This window comes from Chiloscyllium plagiosum, chromosome 16 (assembly GCF_004010195.1).
Source record: "Chiloscyllium plagiosum isolate BGI_BamShark_2017 chromosome 16, ASM401019v2, whole genome shotgun sequence".
NCBI lineage: Eukaryota > Metazoa > Chordata > Chondrichthyes > Orectolobiformes > Hemiscylliidae > Chiloscyllium > Chiloscyllium plagiosum.
In genome coordinates, this window is record NC_057725.1 from 55,444,261 (window position 1) to 55,469,050 (window position 24,790).

Sequence of the window (24,790 nt, forward strand, 5' to 3'; positions counted from 1 at the left end):
TGCATGCAATTCTGGTCTCCTTCCTATCGGAATGATGTTGTGAAAGGATTCAGAAAAGATTTACAAGGATGTTGCCAGGGTTGGAGGATCTGAGCTACAGGGAGAGGCTGAACATGCTGGGGCTGTTTTCCCTGGAGCGTCGGAGGCTGAGGGGTGACCTTATAGAGGTTTACAAAATTATGAGGGGCATGGATAGGATAAGTAGGCAAAGTCTTTTCCCTGCGGTTGGGGAGTCCAGATCTAGAGGGCATAGGTTTAGGGTGAGAGGGGAAAGATATAAAAGAGACCTAAGGGGCAACTTTTTCATGCAGAGGGTGGTACGTATATGGAAAGAGTTGCCAGAGGATGTGGTAGAGGCTGGTACAATTGCAACATTTAAGAGGCATTTGGATAGGTATATGAATAGAAAGGGTTTGGAGGGATATGGGCCGGTTGCTGGCAGGTAGGACTAGATTGGGTTGGGATATCTAGTCAGCATGGACGGGTTGGACCGAAGGGTCTGTTTCCATGCTGTGCATCTCTATGACTCTAAGTATACTCCTACTGCCTTTATAATCTTCTAAGGATTCACTCGATCTATCCTGTGTATACCTTACACATGCTTCCTTCTTTTTCTTAACCAAACCCTCAATTTCTTTAGTCATCCAACATTTCCTTTACCTACCAGTCTCTTCTTTCATCCTAACATGAATATACTTTCTTTGGTCTCATTTATGAAGGCTTCCCATTTTCCAGTCGTCCCTTTACCTGTAAACATCTGCCCCCAATCAGCTTTTGAAAGTTCTTACCTCGTACCCTCAAAATTGGCCTTTCTCCAATTTATAACTTCAACTTTTAGATCTGGTCTATCCTTTTCCATCACTATTTTAAATCTAATAGAATTATGGTCGCTGGCCCCAAAGTGCTCCCCCACTGACACCTCAGTCACCTGCCCTGCCTTATTTCCCAAGAGTAGGTCAAGTTTTGCACCTTCTCTAGTAGGTACATCCACATACTGAATCAGAAAGTTTTCATGTACACACTTAATAAATTCCTCTCCATCACAACCCTTAACACTATGGCAGTCCCAGTCAATGTTTGGAAAGTTAAAAACCCCCTACCATAACCACCCTATTATTCTTACAGATAGCTGAGATCTCCTTACAAGTTTGTTTCTCAATGTCCCTCTGACTATTAGTGGGTCTATAATATAATCCCAATAAGGTGATCATCCCTTTCTTATTCCTCAACTCTACCCAAATAACTTCCCTGGATGTATTTCCAGGAATATCCTCCCTCAGCACAGCTGTAATGCCATCCTTCATCAAAACCCCTCTCCCCCTCCTCTCTTGCCTCCCTTTCTGTCCTTCCTGTAGCATATGAATCCTGAAACATTAAACTGCCAGTCCTGCCCATCCCTGAGCCATGTTTCTGTAATTGCTATGATATCCCAGTCCCGTGTTCCTAACCATATCCTGAGTTCATCTGCCTTCCCCATTAGGCCCCTTGCATTGAAATAAATGCAGTTTAATTTATTAGTCCTACCTTGTCCCTGCCTGCCCTTCTGTTTGACTCGCTTCTGTTCTCAACTCTACCAGTCTCAGATTGATCTCTTTCCTCACTATCTCCCAGGACCCCCCACCTTACTAGTTTAAATCCTCCCGAGCAGCTCCAGGAAATCTCCCTGCCAGTATAACTAGTCCCCTTCCAATTTAGTTAAATTCATTACCTGCTGAGTCTTAAACCAGTCATAGTACAAAACTGGGTATGGGGATCAAGGTACACAATTAACCATGTCCTTTCAGTGCAGGCAGCGTGCCAAATTGGTGCTCAAGTGCTGTTTTAAAATGATTGCTGCATACAGCTATTTCTGCTCGTGCTTTGACTCACCAGCAGGGGGCTCAATATCTCATGAGGCGAATGCCACTTCAGGCAGTCTGCGCAGTGAGGCTGCACATAGTGCTGGCAGTCTTTGTAAAAAGGCAGCTGAAAATGTGTTGCTGGAAAAGCGCAAAAGGTCAGGCAGCATCCAAGGAGCAGGAGAATCGACGTTTCGGGCATGAGCCCTTCTTCAGGAATGAGGAAAGTGTGTCCAGCAGGCTAAGATAAAAGGTAGGGAGGAGGGACTTGGGGGAGGGGCATTGGAAATGCGATAGTGCAGCGGATGCAATAGATGATGTGTGTGGAGGTGCAGGTGAATTTGTGGCGGATATGGAAGCATCCCATGGGGCCTTGGAGGGAGGTAAGGGGGAAGGTGTGGGCGCAAGTTTTGCATTTCTTGCGGTTGCAGGGGAAGGTGCCGGGAGTGGAGGTTGGGTTGGTGGGGGTTGTGGACCTGACGAGGGAGTCACGGAGGGAGTGGTCTTTTCGGAACCCCCCACCTTGTCTCTGTCAAATCCCTCGAACTCAGCACCGCCTTCCTAACCTGCAATCTTCTTCCTGACCTCTCCGCCCCCACCCCATTCCGGCCTATCACCCTCACCTTGACCTCCTTCCACCTATCGCATTTCCAACGCCCCTCCCCCAAGTCCCTCCTCCCTACCTTTTATCTTAGCCTGCTGGACACACTTTCCTCATTCCTGAAGAAGGGCTCATGCCCGAAACATCGATTCTCTTGCTCCTTGGATGCTGCCTGACCTGCTGTGCTTTTCCAGCAACTCATTTTCAGCTCTGATCTCCAGCATCTGCAGTCCTCACTTTCTCCTCTTTGTAAAAAGGCAGCCTGAACTGTGATACTTTGATGAATTGCTGCACGTCAGATCAAGAGCTTCTCACAATGAACTGGAGGCCTTGGTGGAAGTGGTGGAAACAAGATATTAAATGACATTAACATGAAACATCAACTCTGTTCCTCTCTCTACAAATACTAACTGAACTGTGGAGTACATGTAGCATTTTCTGTTTACATTTAAAGAGAATATTTCTTTAAATGCAGAAACAATCCAACAACCACATATGAAATGTGCCAGAAGTAAAGCCATTTAAAAAATTAGCACATGGGCTTGAGGGTCTTATGGTTCAAAACATACCATTCAATTTAAAATATGAGAAAGGCAAGTCTTTCTACTAAAAAGAGGCAAGTTAACATAGAAACTCATGTTTTTGCATTTTGGTGAGGTGATTGATGCAAGAGTGTTCAATAACTAAAAACTCATCAAAATTATGCCCTTGGGATTTTTGTTTGCTGAAAACAGTTATCCAAGCAGGAGACTGGAAGAACACATCAAGCCAGGCAGCATCAAGAGTTGGAAAAGTCAAAAGTTTCGGGTTTAATCCTTCTTCGGGTCCTGAGGTACTGTAGAGCAGGCTGGAGGCATGGGTCAGAGCAGAGATGGCTCGAGGTTTGCTAGGAGCAGGACAGTCTTCAGACTGGGGACTGGGGCAGACAGTCAGTGGCTTGCCAGCCCGGTACGACTACATGTGGAAGCCCCCTTACACTGATCTACTAAAAGACTGTAATGCTCATCTTTTTAACTTTATTCTCAATTTTCTAAATTTATATTATGAACAACTGTAAGTAATGTTTTTTTCTTTCTTTTTCCCTTTATTTCTATATCTTGAATCTAAGATCTGTACCTAGGTACTGTGTATCTCAGATGGCACCAGATGGGGTGACATTGTAAAACTTTGTACATGAGTACATGTGACAATAAAGGATATTCTATTCTCACTCCTTTCAAGCTATGAGTCGCACATCAACACCATCATTGAAGTGAAAAGGCTCCCTTGTTATTGACCTCTCCACTTGAGTGTTTCCAATCCATTCCAACTAGGTCCCTTGTAATTTTACACCCCTCAGCCTCATCTGTTCTAAAGGAAAACAAACCTAGCTTGTATAATCTTTCTTCAAAGTCAATATTTTCCATTCATGGTGATATCCTTGTAAATCACTTCTGTACCATCTTTAGCATAATCATATCTTTCTTGTACATGATGAAAATAAGCCCCGATAGGCAGTGTTCTAGCTGTGGCCTAACTAGGGTTTTCAGTTTTATTAAGTTTTCATGATTTGCCCGCTCTTATTCAATGATTTGAGCAACAAAGGACACTTTCCCATCTACCTTCTTAACAATCTCCTGCACCTTGCCCTGCTACCTTCAAGGATCTGGGGCACTCCAAGGTCCCACGATTCCTTACATTTTTCAATATCCTACCACTTATTGTGAATTCCTTTGCCTCATTTTCACATCCTAAATGCAATACTTCCCACTTCGTTCTGAATGGAATTCCATTTGCACTTTTTCTGCCCATGTGACCAGCCCTTGCTTCCTCAGTAACAATCACAGGCCCATATGTTATGTCATCTGTGAACTTCTTAACCATGCTCCCTGCATTTAAATTTAAATCATTGATATATACAACACAAAATGTAAGCGAGCTAATACTGGGACTTCCACTAGAAAACCTTCCAGTCATAAACTTCACTTGTCAGCCATTGCTATTTGCTTGCTGCTACTAGGCCGATTTTGGAACTAATTTGGCACTCTCCTTTGGATCTTACAAGCTTTCACTTTTCTGGCCCGTGTGTCATGTGAGGCCTTGCTAACATCTATGTAGGTGGCATCAAACACACCACACTTATCCATTCTTCTTGCTAACTCCTTGAAAAATTCAATAAGTTTAGTCAGAAACAGTTACTTCTTAATAAATCCACACTGATTATTTTGATTAATTTGTGCCTTTCTCAGTGATGATTTATACTGAATTGTTTTCCTAGTAACTTATTCACTTTGGCTGACTGATCTGTAGCTGTCAGTCTATCGTGTCCCATTTGCTGCTTTTTATTTTAAAGACATTGTGAATATTAGCAGTCCTCAAATCTTCTGGCATCCAGACATAGTCAGTAAGAATTGGAAAATGATGGGCAGAGTCTCTTATTTTCTTATGTTTTTCTTGACAACTTGGGATACATTTCATCCTCATAGATCTACTTTCAAAGGTGTTGAATGTCATTTCCTCTCTCGTTATTGCCGATCTTGTTTTTCTGGACTGGAGGCCTGTGACCAGCGGTGTTCCACAGGGATCAGTGCTGGGTCCACTTTGGTTTGTCATCTATATAAGTGATTTGGGTGAGAGTATAGAAGGCATGGTTATGAAGTTTGCAGATGACACTAAAATTAATGGTACAGTGGACAGTGAAAAAGGTTATCTAAGATTCCAAAGAGATCTTGATCAACTGGATCAATGGACTGAATAGTAGCAGATGGAGTTTAACTTGGATAAATGCAAGATATTGCATTTTTGTAAAACAAATGGTTACTTTCCATTGTCCTGCATCATGACCTGACTTGCAGTCAAACTGACTTGTGAATGGACTCAAGAATGGAACCCATTCACAACCAGAGACTGCCTGTCTCCTAGCTTCCCTTTTTTTACCATCTCCTGTACACTTCCTGATGTCCAGTGGGCTCTGTAGTGATTGTAATGAGGTCAGCCCAGGTGAATCTCATAAAATGTGAGTTCCCTGATTAGGGCTGTTAATCTGGTCCGTTAGGGAGCCCTGGCAGACAGATCTAAACAGGAGTGTTTCACTACACATTCACACACTGACTTGGGTGAAGTGAGGAAAATAAAGTCTCTACTGCTGAGCACTCCCACCCCCCTCCTCTCCCACCACCCTTTTGGGTGCAATCATTGTGTGGAGAAATTAAAAATAATTAACAAGAGTCTTAGAGAGTCTCTAAAATAAAAATAAACAGGAGTCTTAGAGAAACTCCTCACTCTAGGGAGTAGCAGTGAACAAGCAAAAATAAAAACAGGAGGGTCAGAAGTTCTGCTCACTCAGAGATCTGGCTCTGGGGGAGCTGGATCAGTGTCAAGGTCTCTCCATACATAAATAAAGGGTGACTTGGTGACGGGATACCAGCCTCTGTGGGATTATTTCAGGCTTTATGTTTGACAGTCACACATTTTTAGTTATGAAAATGTGTTCTGAATTGCACATAAACTTTGACCAGTTAGGCTGTTTGGAGCTCAGCACCTATAGATCTGCCCCATAGTGCTTTGCTTCTATATGATGTTACTTGTAAACAAAGACATTTCAGTCAGCATCCATGGCCCAAGCAGTGCATCCAGGTTAATACAGAGGAATCTCGATTATCCACATGAGATGGGCGGGCACTATTTCATTCAGATAATTGATTATTCAGTTAATTAATTTGCTCTGGGGATTGGAGTTTTCTGTGAAGTCTGCTCCCCGTTCAGGAGACTAGGCAGCAGTACAACGCGCGCGAGATCCTGCCCTCCCCATCCCACCCTCCACCCCCAACCCCATCCCCATCTCGCCCTAAACTCCTGTCTGCCCCCAACCCCTGCCTGCCCCCAACCCCATCCGTCCACCCCCCTGCATCCCCATCTGCTTCCCTCCCCCACCCCTGGGGGTGGAGGGGGGTGGAAGCCAGACTGGACACCAACAGTAAGACTGCTGCTACTGTTGTGGGCTAAGTCTCCAAATAGCGCACATGCACACTTTTTACTGCAGCTTTCTGACAGGTTCCACCTCTGCCCTGTACAGGGCAATGTCGGAGAGATTATCTCTGGAAGGGGGGTTTAGGGTTCACCCCTGTGTAGAACTCTAGGGAAAGTGTGGGGGGTGGGGGGGATAGGAGAGAGAGAGAGAGAGAGAGAGAGAGAGGGCGGGTGGTCAGTCATTCAGAAACGGTGCCTGGACTGTCCAGGACTGTTCTTGGCAAAATTTCAGTGAGCTGATTTCATTGTTAATCATTGTACCTGTAAACAAAAGACGCGATCAGGGATGAAACAGCTTTTCGATGTAATGTTTCTATCGGGACCTCGAGATCCCCTTCAGATGATCTGATATTCGGATAATTGATATTCAGATAATTGAGGTTCCTCTGTACTGATCTTTCTAGAAAGGAAGAATTTGTTCTAGTCTCAAGAAGAGCAGTACTCCTTTCGCATGCTTGCATTCATTGCTCAGACCTTTGATTATCGGAGTTTGAACATTATGTTGAGTTTGTACAAGATATTGGTGAGGTCTCTTCTGGAGTACTGTGTCCCCCAGTTCTGATTGCTCTGTTATAGGAAGGAGAGGGTTCAGAAGAGATTTGCCAGGATGTTGCCGGAAATGGAGGGCTTGAGTTATAAGCAGAGGCTGGGATTGTTTCCACTGGACTGCCGGAATTTGAGAGGTGACCATACAGAGGTTTATAAAAACATAAGGGCAATAGAAAAGGTAAGTGGCAGGTGTCTTTTCCCTAGGATGGGAGATTCCAAGACTAGGGAGCATATATTTAAGGTGAGAAAGATTTTGAAAATCCATGAGGGGAAAATTCTTTCACTCAGAGTGGTTCGTTGGTGCAGTGAACTTCCAGAGAAAGTGGTGGATATGGGTACAGTTACAATGTTTAAAAGATGTTTAGATAAGTACGTGCATAAGAAATGTTTGGAGGGATATGGGCCAAGCTTGGCAAGTGGGACTAGTTTAGTTTGGGATTATGGTTGGTGTAGGCTGGTTGGACGGAAGGGTCTGTTTCTGTGCTGTATGACTCTCTGACTCTTGTACTGTGGTCACTTTTGGTCTGTGGGATAATAGGCACAGTCAATTTGTGCACATCACAATCCCACAAACAGCACTTCTTACCTTCCTGCTTCCATTTTCCTCTCTCATTCTTTTGCCAGGTTCTGGGTTTCTTCTCTTGTTACATTCACTCAACAGTAAGAAGCAATAGAGAATTGGCTGGTGTTATCGCCACACGATAATAGAAGATTTCCAATAAAACCCAAACCAAATGCAGGATCATTTTGAGGGATGCCATCATGTGGCACTTGCACCAACAGGTACTCAAATAGTTAAAGATCCAATAACCAAAGATACATGAGGAATACATTGGGAATATAAGAGAGCAGTCGAGGTCTTGCACCAACTTGTTAACATTAGCATTAGTTCTAGGTGTCAGGTAAATGAGACGTCCGTATTCAGGTAGGAGCAGCAGAGTTATAGATGATCCCAAGTTTTCAGAGGGTAGAAAATATTACGTTAGTCAGGAATGGGTTAGAATAGTCATGTTGAGAGGTCACAAAGGCATAGAAGAGGATTTCAGCATAAGTGAATTGAGTCAGGGTAGAAAGCAACATAGGTAGAGGATCAAAACCATAGAGTAAGACACCCCTAGTTTGAAAACAGAAGCAATGAAGGATAGTTAATGGTAGAAGATAGGCAAAGCTCATCTGTAAAAACCACCAAATGAAAAAGAGCATTTATCACTATTTGGGATCTGTGGTCTACAGTCCCTCCAGGACTTTCTCAGCTTTTGCTCCAAATATTTGGAAACAGTATCTTCCCCTGAAGCATGCACTCCCACCCAGAGGAAGCTAAGAAGTACCTGGTTCCTGGCCATTACAGTTCAATTCCCATTTATAGGGATCAATTCTGCAGTTGGCAAAGCCGAGACCCCAATGAACTGGAAATGTGTCAAGCACCAAAAAAAAGCAACCAAGTCAAAGATACAGACTTCATTTATTTATTTATTGTCACGTGCATTTTGTTACAACATGCAGTGAAAAGTGTGTTACATTGTCCCCACACTCTGAAGCCATCTTAAAACACAGAAAAATAAACCATTTCATAGAAGACAAAGGCAGAAGAATAAAGAGGTAGTGTTTCATGTTACAATCCTTCTTGTTAAGTGCTCTACTATGGGCCGTGGGTCTGGTGGCCAGCCGTGAGACCCCCTACGCTGCACCACCACCACCATTGGAACAAGTGTTGCTACTCGTCAGAGCCATCTTGTGTCCACTGACCCCCTCACCACTATCATATCAGCTATTCAGGATTTCATAGAATTGCTACAGTGCAAAAGCAGGCCATGGGGCCCATCATTGACCCTCTGGAAAGCATCCTGCCCGACCCTATCCCTGTAATCCTGCATTACCCATGGCTAATACCCCTAGCCTACACATCCCAGGACACTATGGGCAACTTAACATGGCCAATCCACCTGACCCGTACATCTTTGGACTGTGGGAGGAAAGCGGAGCACCCGGAGGAAACCCACGCAGACACGGGGGAGAATGTGCAAACTCCACATAGACAGTTGCCCAAAGCTGGAATTGAACCCAGGTCCCTGGTTATGTGAGCCACTATGCTGCCCTTTAAGTGAATAGCACTGGAAAAGAATTTACAGGCTAACACTTACCCTTCAATTCCTAAATCTATGGATAGATATTCTGAGGTTCACTTGATTTAGCTCAGAAGAGCAATGTTATGGAGTCATTCCTCACTTGGATAGTGTGCTGTTATGCGGAAATGTCTCAAAGTGCAGCAACTATTGAATGTTGACAATACCAGACAAACAAATGAACACTTTCCGCTCTGCTACATCGGTCTTTGCTAAATAATGTATGTATTGTAGAAACATGAGGAAGATGGGGAGAGCAGAATAAAACTTCATATTTAATACAAATATAAAATCAGTACTGTGAGGTGGCACAGCAGGACACCAGCACAGGGTGCCCAATAGCTATTTGAGCAATTCCAGCCTCGGGTGACCGTCCGTGTGGAGTTTGCACGTTCTCCCCGTGTATGCATGGGTTTCCTCCGGTTTCCGGTTTCCTCCCACAGTCCAAAGATGTGCAGGTCAGGTGAATTGGCCATGCTAAATTGCCCATGTATAAGTTAGGTGCATTAGTCAGAGGGAAATGGCTCTGGGTGGGTTACTCTTCGGAGGGGCGGTGTGGACTTGTTGGGCCGAAGGGCCTGTTTCCACACTGTAGAGAATCTAATCTAAATCTAATCTAAACTGTAGTTCAACAGAGGAGAAAAAAAAGCTTTTGCACTCTTGCCTGCACTGTATTTCTGAAAGTTCACAGCAGGAGTTTGAATCTCCAGACGTATTGAATGACTCACCATCAAAATCATTTCCAAATGTGATTTAACAGCTAGCTTGACTGTGAATGCCAATATTCATTGATAGCATGACGTTCTGAGAGCAAGAAAGCAAAGGTTCTCTTTGTAGAAAACATGCATTAGGCAACTGTGGCCACTGATGGGTTACAAATTGTTCACAACGCCCCACAGGAGAATGCAATAACACTCACTGGAAAGGAAATTTCCAATGTAATTGTTTCCATAGAATTCTTGGGGGGAATTTAATTTGGAGAATGGAAGGCTTCTCCAGTGGAACAAATTTGGAGGTGTTCACTAGAGGGAGCTAAAGTACGCTAAAATACACTGCAGCTGTCCCTGGCCTCTTGTGCTAATGGTACAGTTGGGATTCACCAATGAAATTATTTAGTCACGCGTGTGAAATCAGTCAGGTGAAGTTTTGCTGATTTGGTTTTGGATCACTGGGTGGATATACAGTACTGAGCACTCCAATTTTTGATCAAATCAAACGGCTGATCAACAAAAGCAGAGGAATTTTGCAACAATTAATCTTAATATCCCTGATTGTAGAGAGGGGGGAAATGAATATAAGACAGCTTCTTGCTCCTAATGGAAAATGCATGTGTCTACCAGTCCTTTAGTTCAGTCGTGTCAGCTCAAATGAAACCAAATTTAATTCAAGAAAATCTAAGATAACGTTCAATTTCATGAATTGAAGTGACATTTTTACTCCTGTCTAGCAACAATGCACACCCATTTTAGAGCATCAAGCAAAATACTGCAATCTGGAATAAAATCAGCAAATGCAAGAAATACTCGGCACGGTGGCTCAGTGGTTAGCACTGCTGCCTTACGGCACCAGGGACCTAGGTTTGATTCCACCCATGGGCAATTGTCTGTGTGGAGTTTGCACATTCTTCCCGTGTCTGCGTGGGTTTCCTCTGGGTTCTCCGGTTTCCTCCCACAATCCAAAGATGTGCAGGTCAGGTGAACTGGCCATGCTAAATTGCCCGTAGTGTTCAGGGATGTGTAGGTTAGGGGTATTAACCATAGGTAAATATCGGATAATAAGGGAATGGGTCTGGGTCTGGGTGGGTTACTCTTCGGAGGGTTGGTGTGGTCTTGTTGGGCTGAAGGTCCTATTTCCACAGTGTAGGGATTCTATGATCACAGATTAGGCGGGATTGTGGAGAGATACCACTAAGCAATGAGAGGGAAATTTCAAACTGAAAGAACCAGGTGGGTTTTCATTGTGCAGGGGCAGGTTGAAATCTGAGAAACTGGTCCAAATACAGCATTTTTCAACGTTAACATGGGTCAGAACGTGGGCAGGTGGTCAATCTGATTCAAGAGAGCAGGTGAGAGGGAAGGGGGGGATGTTCAGACTATTGAGTTAGGAAATCTTAAACTAGTGTGGGTCATAGTTTCTGAGAATCAGAAATCTCTACAACTCAATGGATGTGGGAATTTGGTGGATAAAGGACATTAAGTGCATTCGTACCTACCTCCTGGGCCCAGGTAGATGCACGACACAACCTCACGAGTTTCCACACCACTGTCCCACTGTGTACGAAGGTATCGAGCTTACTATGAGAACTCCCTTTTCCCTCGCCCTCCAAGCCTTCGGTCGATCACCAGTGCAATGGTTAACAGCCACACATTGCAGTGCTGTCACCTCTGATTCCCACATGGAGTCTCCATTATCCTCCATCTCAGGCCTATGATATATCCATAAAGTGTCATCAAAACCTCCACCTTTCCCATCGAATACCGGCTGATATTCCTCCATCAACTCCATTCTTATACATTTTACAAATGGTTGAAAAATATAAACAAATTAATTGGACTGAATCTTAGGATTTTTTTTTGCCTAAGAGTTCATTTCATTGATTTTCATGGAAGGTTTCTCTCCATGAGACCATCCAAGTTTGCTCGCTGCACCTCGTTGACTACCTACTCTGCTCCTATGGCATCTCTTCAACCAATTCTAAACCCATTATACCACTCGCTGTGCCCAGAACTACTTGCTACAGTCTGGATATCCCAGGAGTTTATACTATCTTTAAAAGAATGGTTAATGCAGAGCTGCCTTGCACACTTCCTGACATTTGCACTGAACGTGGCAGAGAAAATTGCCACACTGTTTTGTGGGCAGGGGCCTAGAGGTCCTGCCCAATGGGATGGTGCAGACTTGAGATATCCTTTTCCCTCAGACCCTGTCACCAGGGCAGTACAGTCTCAGCCGACTGCAGGAATGAACAGTAACATAAGAAAGAAGGTTAATGACCTTCTCCACCCCCACCAGCCCAAGTGCTGCCATCTTCTCACTGATACCTCACATTCCTCTCTCTGTTACTGCCCTCACCTCTCACCAAGGCTCATGCTCTACCACTCTCACCATTGCCTGTAACATCGTTCCTCAGCACCCTAACCAATCCGACACCACTGAGACAGCACACCAACTGTGCTACGCACTCACTCGTCCTGTATCTGCACAAAACATTACAGCTGTGCCACCCACTTTCACTCCCTCTCTCATTCCAGACGGAACACAACTCCAAATAGGTGTGCTTCCTGACATTGGGCTCCGCATCCTTTATGAGATGTGATTCTGACTCTGACCGTCCTGAGGTGACCATGTCCAAACCTCAGTATGAGTATTGGACGCTGCCCTTGACCAACCGTGTTGGGACCTGCTGACCAAAGGCCACCTCCTTCGATTTGACTAATTGTTGATGACAAGCTTCCTGACTTTGTGTCTGTGTTAAATGACTGGGTAACACAGTTGTATTGTGAGCCTGATATCTCAGGCTGAGGCACCAAGGGTGCTCAAAGGTAAAGGTCAAAATAAGCAAAAGGATAGCTTGGAGGCAGAGACAGAAACTGCTGGAAATACTCAGCAGGTCTGTAGACAAATCACACTTAATCTGGCGGGTCCAATGACCCTTCTTCAGAACTCTAATAAAAGATATGACCTACTATCACCAGTGTCCTTACATACAGATGAAGGAGGACACCACTTTGACTGGGACAACGCATTCATCCCAGTACAAGCCAAACAGAGACATGCACAAGAATTCCTAGACATATGGCATTCCAACCGGAACTCTTGTCAATAAACACATTGATTTGGACCCCGTCCACCACCCTCTGAGAAAATGAACCCAAAATTACATCATCAACCCAAAGAAACCTAACCACATAAATAGAAAGTGGGACATACCACCAGCGTTTCAGCGGAGGCACACTGATGATGTTATGTAAGATGGTGATGAAACATATGAAAACAAACCTTCCAGCTCAGCGAGCAAACTTATATCCAGAACTCTAAATTCTCTCCATAGATGCTGTCAGACCTGTTGAGCTTCTGTAGCAATTGTTGTTTTGGTTTCTAATTTCCAGCAACTGCAGTTCATTTGATTTATTATTTAGACAGCCTGGAGATGCAGCCTAGTGAGTTGAGTGTGTGTCCCAGAGTGTAAATTGTCCTTGCTGCAGAGTAATAATGAGAATTCCCATTGTGCCCCAAGGTGAAGCACTGAAGGGCAGAAACGTACTGTAAGTGGATCAGCTATGTGCTGTGGAGGTTCTTAGAGGCTGACACATATCAGATGCCAATGTCACTCCACGTGGGACGCACACACAGAACACGGCCAGAAGTGTTCTTTGGAACATGGAGGTCTTTTTGGAACAAACAGTGAGCAGAAGTCAACAACAAGAACAGAAATTGCCAGGAAACTCAGCAGGTCTACCAGCATCTGTGTATAGAAAGCCAGATCTGCTGAGTTTTTCCTGTAATTTGTTTTTGTTTCTGATCTCCAACAGTTCTTTGCTTTTGTTTTGTTTAGTGAGCTAAAGTCACCAAGCCCCCACTTTGAATTCTGTAGCAAGAATCGAATTTGCTCACGGAAGTGGTGCTATCATTTACTGTCTAGAATAAATATACACTACATACCAAGGTAAGACCTGCAGTTAGTAAGTACATTGACAAGCAATGATCCCCAGTATAGGCAGCTCATCTGTGTGTATTGACAATCTTATCCTAACGCCCAGAATATTGCTAAAATGAGCTGCTAGAGGAAGTAGCGTAGATTGGTACAATTGCAGCATTTAAAAGGCATCTGGATGGGTATATGACTAGGAAGGGTTTAGAGGAATATGGGCCAGGTGCTGGCAAATGGGACTAGATTAGGTTAGGATATCTGGTCAGCATGGACGAGTTGGACCAAAGGGTATGTTTCTGTGCTGTACGTATCTATGTCTCTAAAAGATGCAGAGACTTGTTCCTGACATCAAGATAATTCTCGCTGGATGCCTCTCAATATTTTGACGTTTCTCACTGTGGCCCACATCATTCAGACTCCGATAAGATTCTGCCCACAATGTTCTTGAAGATTTGACAATCCGAAAGCTGTCATCACCAGCTGTAATCTCCCCTCTAATTTTTTTACAGGCTGAGTGGGCCTGAGGTCTGTGTACAGTACTGACTTCAGGAACCAGAATTCAATGTTGTGATTGGTGCGCTAACACGGAGTGGATGCAGACATTGAAGCTGGGGTGGGGGAGTTGATGGAATGCTGCTTACAGGGAATGTTTATCATCTCTTGCTCATTCAATTTGTTGAAGAATGATGAATTTTACCACTTATCCGAGGTGCAAAATGACACTTCATTGTGGTCAAAACACTTCTGGAGTATTACTTAAATGAAGAACAACAGCAGAAATGTGAGTGCAGAGGGATTTAGTTATTCTAGTTGACGAGTCACAAAACGTTAATATGTAGGTGCTGTGCACAATCAAGAGGTCTAACAGGATACAATGTTTATTGAATAGAAAGAACGAATGCTATGCTTCAGTTACAGAGGGCTTGGTGAGGCCCCATTTCCAATATAGTGCACAATTTTGGTCTCATCATCCAAGTTGCAAATACATTAGACACAGTTCAAAGGAGGTTTACTAGATTGATACCTGGGGTGAGTGGGTCATTATATGAAGATAGGATGGGTAGACTGGGCATATTTCTGCTGCAGTTGAGAAACCTGAAGGGTGACTTGACTAAAGTGCATAAGATCCTGAATGATTTTGAGAAGGTAAATGTGGAACGTATGTTTCGTCTTGCAAGTGATTTCAGAACGAGGGGCACAGATTTAAAGTTAGGGGTCACTCATTTAGCATGGAGTTTTTTTTCTTTGAAATTTGAGTTCCAAATTTGCACAATGGTGAAGGCAGTGTCATTGGATATTCTAAAAGTGTGATGCATGGTGTCGGATCCAGCTATATTTTATCATTTATTTGAGAGTTTGAATGTAAGCCAGTGATATGTCGATTCTTGTCCATGTTTAAAGGAGTTGTAAGAATTTCTGTAGCCATGGCGATTTCTTTTCAAGAACAGTCACAGAAATGGCTCTTACATCAAGAGATTTGCATGAGTGAATAAAGTAAACAGTTGTGCATTTGGTGTGTGTCAGTTTAGAAGGTCAGAGATTTTTTTGTTTTTTTTGACTAAGGGGAACACCCATTTCTTGGAAAAGTCTTTTGGGTTTCAATCGAATAGTTTTTGCAGACGTCTTGGCTGAAGCTGAATATGTAAAATAGTTGTGCCTGGTGAAAGAAAATGGTTTAGAATTGTTAAGGAATAGGTTACCTCAGCGTAAACTGTTTAGTTTGAAAGTTGCAGATAAGAAGTGTTTGGTTACAATTATGAAGGAGTTACATGAAGCTGAGAAAATCAGAGGTCACTTTATAAAGGGTCTGAGAAGAGGTGATCAGATTACCTCCTATAACTGTGAAAATAGGAAGCCCTCTCTGGTGTTGGCATTGCAAAAGGTGGCTTTCATTATAAAAGTGGGGTTCTGTTATATGTGCTCCAAAATCTTTAGTATCACATGTAAATTTCTTTTTTCTTGTTTTACATTCATTTCTTTAAAATACAAAATCCTTCTGTTTTGTTAAAACCAAAAGCTGCAGCAATGTTCAAAACTCATATTTCAGTTTGGTAATCTAACTTATCCAGTACTAGCATCAGCAGAGATCATAACAGGAGATAGATTGTTAGGCAAGAGGAACCAAAGACTGTTGGAATCGATCAGAATATAGAATTTGAAATAGAAATTGATCAGCCAGGAGAAGCTGAACAGGCTGTTTTCCCTGGAGCATCGGAGGCTGAGGGGTCACCTTACAGAGATTTAGAAAATCATGAAGGTCATGTATAGGGTAAATAGACAAAGTCTTTTCCCTGGAGTGGAGGAGTCCAGACTAGAGGGCATAGGTTTAGGGTGGGAAGGGAAAGATTTAAAAGGGAGCTAAGGAGCAATCTTTTCATGCAGAGGGTGGTGCGTGTGTGGAATGGGCTGCCAGAGGAAGTGGTGGAGACTGGTATAACTGCAGCATTTAAAAGGCATCTGGATAGGTATAAGAATAGGAAGGGTTTAAGAGAGAATTGGGCCAAATGCTGGCAAATGGGAGTAGATTAGTTTAGGCTATCTGGTCGGCGTGGACAAGTTGGACCGAAGGGGTTGGTTTATGTGCTGTACATCTCGACAATTATATGTTCCTCTTGAAGGATGGGTTAGGGTTAACTTCAGCTTCTATTTCATATATTTATGTTGCTTCAGTCTCAGAAAGATCATACTCATTTTGTCTGGAGTGCACTTCCTTTTTCCAAAAGGCTATAAATACTTTAAAGGGTGAGGCACTCAAGGTGGAGATCTAAAGAGTTTTGGTAACGTAAGAAATCGGAGTAGCCCATCTGACCCTTTGAGGCTTCTCCACCATTCAATAAGATCATGGCTGATCTTTTCCTGGCCTCAGCTCCACTTACTCATGCTCTCACCATATCCCTAATTTTTTGAACAGTGAAGGAATTATCTTAGTTTTAAAAGCATTTCCTGAGGAAGCCTTAACCATGTCACTGGGCAAGGAATTCCATAGATTCACAATCCTCTGCATGAAGAAGTTCTTTCTCAATCCAGGCCAAACTCAGCTCTCCCTAATTTTGAGGCTATGCGCTCTTATCCCAGCTTCACCTGTCAGTGGAAACATCCTCGCTACTTCCATCTTATCTATTCCCTTCATAATTGTATACGTTTCTGTAAGATGCCCTCATTCTTCTAAATTCCAATGAATATAATCCCAGTCTCTCCTCATAAGCCTCAACTCTAGAATCAACCTGGTGAACCTCCTCTGCACCCCCTCTCGTGCCAGTATATCCTGCCTCAAGGAAGGAAACCAAAACTGAACGCAGAACTCCAGGTGTGGCCTCACCAGCACTCTACACAGCTGTGACATAACCTTCCTGCTTTTAAACTCAATCCCTTTAGCAATGAAGGACAAAATTCCATTTGACTTCTTAATTACCTGTTGCACCTGCAGACCAACCTTCTGTGATTCGTCCACAAGGTCAGCCAGGTCCCTCTGCACAGCAGCATGCTGCAATTTCTTACCATTCAAGTAATTATCCTTTTTAACTGTTTTCCTACCAAAATGAATGACCTCACATTTAGTAACATTGTACTCCATCTGCCAGACCTTTGCACACTCTCAAACTATCCATATCCCTTTGCAAAGTTTCACAGTCCTCTGCACACCTTGCTCTACCACTCATCTTAATGGGTTATCTGCAAATTTTGACACACTACACATGGTCCCCAAATCATCTATGTAAATCATGAATAAATACAGTCCCAACACTGATCCCCGAGGCACATCACTCGTCACTGATTCTCAACCAGAATAGCATTCATTTATTCCCACTCTCTGCTTTCTGTTAGTTAATCAATCCTGTATCCATGCTAATACATTGCTCGTAATGCCTTCTATCATTATCTCATGCAGCAGCCTTTTGAACAGCACCTTGTCAAAGACCTTTTGGAAATCTAGATACACCACATCTTCTGGGTCCCCATTGTCCACTGTGTTCATAAAGTCTTCATAGAATTCCAAAAAGGTTAGTTCAGCATGACCTGCCCTTCATAAATCCATGTGGCGTTGGCCCAACAGGATAACTTCTATCTAGATTCCTTGCTATTTCTTCCTTGATAATAGACTCAAGCATTTTCACCATTACATAAGTTAAGCTAACTGATCTATAATTCCTCATCTTTGTCTACCTCTCATTTTAAACAGTGGCGCCACATTTGCAGTTTCCCAGTCCTCTGGGACTGCCGCACAAGTGCATTTGCTATTTCTCCCGCCATCTCTTTTAGTACACTGGGTTGCATTCCATTAGGGCCTGGAGACTTGTCTACCCTTACCTCCATTAGCTTGCCCAACACTACCTCAATGATTGTTTCCAGGTCCTCACCTGCCTTAGTCTCTTTGTCAATTACTGGCATGTTATTCATGTCCTCCACTGTTAAGACAGACACAAAATACCTACTCAATGCCTCGGCCATTTTCTCATAGCCCATTACTAAATCTCCCTTCTCATCCTCTAGAGGATCAATGCTTTCTTCAGCCACTCTTCTTTTGTTTTATATATTTATAGAAACTTTTGCTATCTGTCTTTATATTCTGGGATAGTTTTTTTCTCGTAATCTATAGCCATTTTAATGGCTTGCTGTAGACCTTTAAAGCTTTCACAATCTTCCAGTTTCCCGCTGATCCTGGCCATTTTGTATGCCTTCTCTTTCAATTTGATAGCCTCCCTTATTTCCTTAGACACCCATGGCAGATTACCCCTTTTCGTACAGTCCTTCATTTTCATTGGTATATACTTTTGCTGAGCACTCTGAAAAATTGCTTTGGAAGTTCTCCACTGTCCCACCATAAAGTAAGGGGGTAAAAAGGTAAGTTGGTTTATACACAGATTAACCAAGATCTAACGGAATTGTGTAAGTTTCTAAGGTTGTATGGTATGGCTTGTTTCTGCGCTTCTCCATTTCTGTGGTTGCAGTCATCCAGGAAAGACAGAGAAGTTGCAATTTGCTTGAACACAGTGTTATTTAAAAAATCTTTACACACACCATGTTTTGAAAGAACTACTGCATGCCCACATGGCCCTCTTATTCTTTTTGGCAACATAATGTTAAAAGCTAAGGAATACTGTAATAAATATTCAATCAACATTGCGACAGAATGGCATTTACAATCTTTACATGGGTATTAGTTAAAAAGAATTTACTTCCCATTCATCATTTGTATACTCCAATTATTCCACTAACAGAGAACTCTCAACCCTATGTCTGATCTTCAGAGATTTGGGAATCAAAATCTCTTATGACTGTCCCAGTTAGCTTCCTGTTCCCTGTGTTTTTAATGGGTTCAACAGAGAAAAAGCATATATTTGAAGCATGTTTAATCACTAAACTGTTGAAATGTATGCAGAATGATTCCTGGCCACAACTGCAATATTGATCAAATTTGCATTGCCAATTGGCATTATTGCCAATTAATGAGATTGAGAAAAATAACAGTTTCCCAACAAGTTTTGCCTTATCAATGGTTCAGTGTCTGGTTCATTTGCATGCACTATGATGCTTGTCAATGTCAAAAGATCCTTCAAGTCTGTTCCACCATTCTATCGCAAGTTTTGAACCTCAAGTCTTCATGTGCCTTGATTCAGTCTGTATCTGAAGGTACATCTTAGTCTTGAATATTCTCAATGACAATTTCCACAGAGCTCTGAGGTGGGCATTCCAATGATTTGCAAATCTTTAAGTGAAGAATTTCACTTTTATTTCAGTCCCAAGTTGCAGACTCCTTGTCCAATGACCAAGATGCCCAAAATGTTTAGTGTGGGAAAACAGGCTCACAGCCCTGTAGGTCATGGAATTCTGACAGTGTGGAAGGCGGTCATTTGGCCCATCAAATTCACACCACCCCTCCGAAGAGCATCCCACCCAGACTCACACCCTCCCCTATCCCTGTAACCCTGCATTTCCAATGTTTTATCGATCTAACCTGCACATTCCTACACACAATGGGCAATTTAATATGGCAAATCCATGTAACCTGCACATCTTTGGACTGTGGGAGGAAACTGCAGCACCTGGAGGAAACCCACGCAAACACAGGCAAGATGTGAAAACTCCACACAGACAATCTCCTGAGGCTGGAATCGAACCTGGGTCCCTGTTGCTGGGAGGCAGCGGCACTAACCACTGCGTCACCATGCAGTCCTAACTGTTAAACTCCTTGAATACGTTGCATGTTTTAATGAGATGGTTTCTTATTCTTCCAAAATCAAAAGGATATAAAAATAGAAACTGAAAAATCTCAGCACATCTGTGGAGAGAAAGCAGAGCAAACATTCCAGATCCATGACTGTTCTACAGAACTTCAGAGTTCTGAAGAACGGTCACTGGACCCGAAATGTTAACTCTGCTTTCTCTCCATAGATGCTGTCAGACCTGGTCCAGCAATTTCTGTTTTTGTTTTGGATTTCCAGCATCTGCATTTCTTTGTTTTGCTTTGGTCAAGAGAATATAATCCCGTTGCTCACGATTTAACCTCAGTGCACTGACTCATCCCAAGAGATTAACTCAGTGAAACTTTTGTGTTTTTCCTCAGGTATGGTGACCACAACTGAACACAGTACTCCAGGTGTGATTCACTAAAACCTTGCAGAGTTTCAGTTGTTCCTCTAACTCTATTAAATTCTCACTCCACCTTGATAAATCCCATATTAATTTCTCCAGTTGTGGCCAGTCTGTTGCTGAGTTTCTCTACTTTGTTGCCCACTCTTTCACTAAAATCTAGATCCACTGCTGTCCCAATATTTCCTTTCCAAAGCTTTCTTAAAATCCTGACAGCTGTTTTTCCAAGTTTAGCCACCATCCTTACCCATCTTTTACTAAATTCATCTGTCATGCTGGGAAGGGTGCACTTTAATGTTGCATCAAACGCATGGCATCTGTATCAATGGTGCTATGGCAGTCTTAAGAGTCCATCCCACTAGAACAATGTGTGGATAGGGACTTGGTTAATCTGAATGTAGAATTTCCTTAGAATTGCACAGAATCATCAGTCTAATTTCATGTGCTGGAGATGTGGAATGGGCCTTCATCCATTTGATTGAAATGTGCTGATGTGTTAACCAAGTTGACACAAATTCCATCCTCAAGAATAAGAAATGGGGAAAGAAAGAAAAAACAGATAAGGCATAAACTGATCCAAGTCAGTGATTGGTCTCAATAACCTTTATTATTTGCCACGTGACATAAATTACACAATTCAAATGATTTTTTTTTTAATACAGATCCATTTACAAATTTAAACAGTACCATTATGCAGCAGCTACTGAATGCCATGTACAGGGCTTCACCTCACATAACAGCAACTCACAATATTACGCACATCACAGCAGGTTAACTTTGGATCTTAATTAAAACTGCATTTAAACAACCCACTGCTGAGGAAAACATTTCACACTTCCATAGACTTCAGAAAATACCTTTTTTTTTTAAAGCATCCATTTATAAAAAGAATTTGAAGTGGGGGGAGCATGTGCTGCTCAGAACAATAAGCACAAAAATAAGTGAGCTCTAAATTCTTTGAAAATGTTAATTAATGTCAGGGCAGCTCTTATACAACAGCAGCAACTAAAAATGGCAAACCCATGATTTGTAGGTGATTATTATTACCATTATTCTGCAATAGTAGGCAGATACATAAAAATATATTTTAACTATATCCTTGCACAAAATGTTCAGCACATGTTTCCATTACTTTTTGGAATAAACAATTATAAATTGCACTCTATTATACATCATTAAGGAGCTAGTGTTTAGTAATGCAAATACCCACAATTAACCTTTCTTCAACCATTATCTACTAATTCGATTCTGAAGTAAACCTTCAATCTAAATTGTTAGTGTTAACCTTTTTCAGAACTCATGACAAATACTTCAAGTTACAATGGCTGTAGGATCAGAATTTGATTATACCCCAAGATTGTCTAATGCAGTCCTCTTCCCAACCAGCAATCTAACTGTTTCCTTTGATTGTGTCCCTTACTAATTTACCCCCTGCTCTTTGCAGTATCACGAGATCCTCTGATAGACGTCTATTTGCTATCTTAAGAAAAATTTAAAGAAGCCTTGATTCAGGATTTTGAACTTAAGAGACAAGGGATCTTGACATTGGTTGTCAACTTCTGAAAGTATGACATTAGATTCTGCATTTCACTTAAGTTGTGATCAGCAATAAATATCTGAATTTTACTTTATTCTCCAAAATTTAAACAGATAAAATCAATGTGAAAATGTGGCACATTTCACATTAGTTAATTTAACCCAGAGTGAACCTTCAAACTTAGAGGCTGCTTTGTCAATAATTGCCTCACTCCCAAACTGCCCAGTTGTTAAGCCCATGCTGAAATATAATAGAGAATTACCCTCATCACAGTTATGGTAAAATGTCAGCCAATCTGCTTCTTGTTCTTTCTTGCTTAAAAAGAATGCCCTTCTAAAAACGTGTCTAATTTCAGATTAATTATTCTGCTCATCACTTAAAATAAGTATTTTGCTCATTAACACAATCTCATTATTATCAACTAAGTAGTATGATGGCAGTCAAGGAACCATGCATTCATGATGTACTGTCCTCATGGCGAATCATTTGGGAACAGTTCAGAAAAAAATTTACAAAGTGAGAAAAAGATAGACATGCATTCATATAGCACCTTAGCATGTCATTAAAATATCACCAATGTTTCCTCTAACCATTACGCTTTGCAAAGAAAAGACTTGATATGTTCTCCCCCTGTAAAATCACACAATGGCAAACAAGCCATGGGTTTGCTTCCTTCCAGTGGTGTTAGTTGAGGGTGGAATGCACACATCCTCTTTAAATAGTGCCAAGGGGGCCTTTTAAACAGTGAATAGAAACACTGAGTTACACACAGTGTAGGTTCTGGGACTGATGCCCCAATTAAAGATTGCATCCAAAACAATATGCAGGTTAATAATCCCACACTGTTACACTGGAGTTTCACTACAGATAACATGCATGCAAACACTCTTCTCACTCAGGTAGTGAGTGTATGATCCATGCTGCAACAGAAAAACAAAATTACATCTGAAAAGAATCACCAAGGAGGGCTTCGAACAGGCTAGTGGCTGCTGCATGTAAAACCGAAGAAGTGTAAATATAAGTAGTAAGGTCACCATACTTGGCCCAGACCACCCTCCCCAACAAAAACATTAATGCCAACATAAACATCACAAAGCTCACTTTTCAAATGCTGTGAGTTCAGTTCAAGGATATTGCACAAATTACGCAGTGCTGCAATAAATGAAATTGTCTGATGAAACAAGATCTGACTGTTAATTGCACTCATTTTTCATGATACAAAATGCACTATCAAAGAAGTCACAGATTATATTATGTACAAGAATTAACCGAATGACTATTTAGTGACAAAAGCACATGATTGCTTTTCATACAATTGCAGTGAGGAACAAACTCAAGCCAATATCACAAGCATCACCAACAGGTACAAGTCGGAAACATACATTTGTTTCTCAGACAACACAACGTCTAAAATTGATCCTCTTTACCTAAAATTGATCCATTTCCCAACTTGTGCCATTAGATCAGTTTTACAACTTTGCCCTGGCAATAGTCCAATCATCTGCAAGATTCTCTCAGTTCCATTCAAATTTCACATACCCAAGACAACACAGGTACAGTGACTTATGATTATCAGATTTTGCACTGTTAAGTGTGGTTAATATTTGTATCTGTTCACTTCATCCAACTTGAGTTCAGCTCTTTAGTTAGCAAAGCACTATGAATAATAAATTCTGTTATTACTCAACAAAAATTTCACACATCAATTTTTTTTGTGGTCAAATTGTGCCAACTCAGTAAAGGAACTAAACTGGCCCATTTTATATCATGCTCGTTCCTCCACATGAATGCAGTAAGCAACAAGGAATCAGGAAACTCACTGTAATCATGATAAGAAATCATAAAAACCATAGTTATGAACCCAGACCTAATGCACAGATTATCTGGTTGTTCACAGGTCAATGGACAAAATGACAATGGACCTAATGAAATACTAACCAACTTAAATTTGAATACTATTCAAGGGTCTCCATTCCCCTGGATGCAATAAGATGCCACAGAATTTGGATACAAAAGCTGGAGGGCTAGATACATGTTATTTGATGTATTGGTAAAATAAATCTGGAATAATCTGTCCACGGGCATAGTGCCAGAAGACTGTTCCCTTATTCAAGAAGGGGAGTAAAGACAACCCTGGTAATTATAGACTAGTGAGCCTTACTTCAAGTTGTGGGTGAAGTGTTGGAAAAAGTTATGAGAGATAGGATTTATCATCATCTAGAAAGGAATAAGATGATTAAGGATAGTCAACACTGTTTCATGAAGGGTAGGTGATGTCTCACAAACCTTAATGAGTTATTTGAGAAGGTGACCAAAAAGGTGGATGAGGGTAAAGCAGTTGATGTGGTGTATGTAGATTTCAGCAAGGCATTTGAGAAAGTTCCCCACGGTAGGTTATTGCACAAAATACAGAGGCATGGGATTGAGGGTGATTTAGAGGTTTGGATCAGAAATTGGCTAGCTGGAAGGAGACAGAAGGTGGTGGTCGATGGGAAATGTTCATCCTGGAGTTCATTTACTGGTGGTGTACTGCAAGGATCTGTTTGGGGTCATTGCTGTTTGTCATTTTTATAAATGACCTGGATGAGGGTGTAGAAGGACGGGTTGCTAAATTTGCAGATGACACTAAGGTCGGTGGAGTTGTGGATAGTGCTGAAGGATGTTGCAGATTACATAGGGACATAGATAAGCTGCAGAACTGGGCTGAGAGGTGGCAAATGGGGTTTAATGCGAAAATGTGAGGTGATTCACTTTGGAAGGAGCAACAGGAATAAAGAGTACTGGGCTAATGGTAAGTTTCTTGATAGTGTGGATGAGCAGAGAGAACTCGGTGTCCAGGTACACAGATCCCTGAAAGTTGCCACCCTGGTTGATAGGATTGTGAAAAAGGTG